Below are 553 nucleotides of genomic sequence, written 5' to 3'. Positions count from 1 at the left end.
CTTGCCAGTGGATTTGGGTGGTTATGCACATTAGTTTATATTTTTCTCTGCTACTCTCGATTACAGATTTAACCATCGGTATACCAAGGTCCCTATGTATATGTTCATTGCGGACATATCACGGTGCTCCCGTTAAGGCACTTAGCGTTTAGGTTGGAATCTTTGGATCCTGTCAATGTTGGTTGCACAGGTCGTACCCCACAGTTGAATACCATACATCCATATAGGCTTAATGACTGTATTATATACAAGTACTTTATAATCTAGTTTCAGTTTTGATTTACTGTTTAGAAGCCAGTTCACGCTAGCTAACTTTAGCTTCATTTGTGTAATCTTGGTTGATATGTGTTTGCGCAAAGTTAGTCTCCTATCCAAATGTATTCCTAGAAATGTCACCTCATTGGCTTGTGGAATATGGACATTATTTAATTTGATTGGGGGGCATACTTGCGGTCTGAGTGAAAATGTTGCATGTTTACACTTCTGTTCGTTGACTTTTATGCGCCAGTTTGCCAGCCATTCTTCTATGCGTAGTAAATGTTCCTCTAGTACT

This window comes from Rhagoletis zephyria, unplaced genomic scaffold (genome assembly GCF_001687245.7).
Source record: "Rhagoletis zephyria isolate East Lansing unplaced genomic scaffold, Rhagoletis_zephyria_1.1 Rzeph_scaffold_03696, whole genome shotgun sequence".
Lineage (NCBI taxonomy): Eukaryota > Metazoa > Arthropoda > Insecta > Diptera > Tephritidae > Rhagoletis > Rhagoletis zephyria.
The sequence above is the reverse complement of the archived record's forward strand: the minus strand, read 5'-3'. Positions refer to the sequence as shown.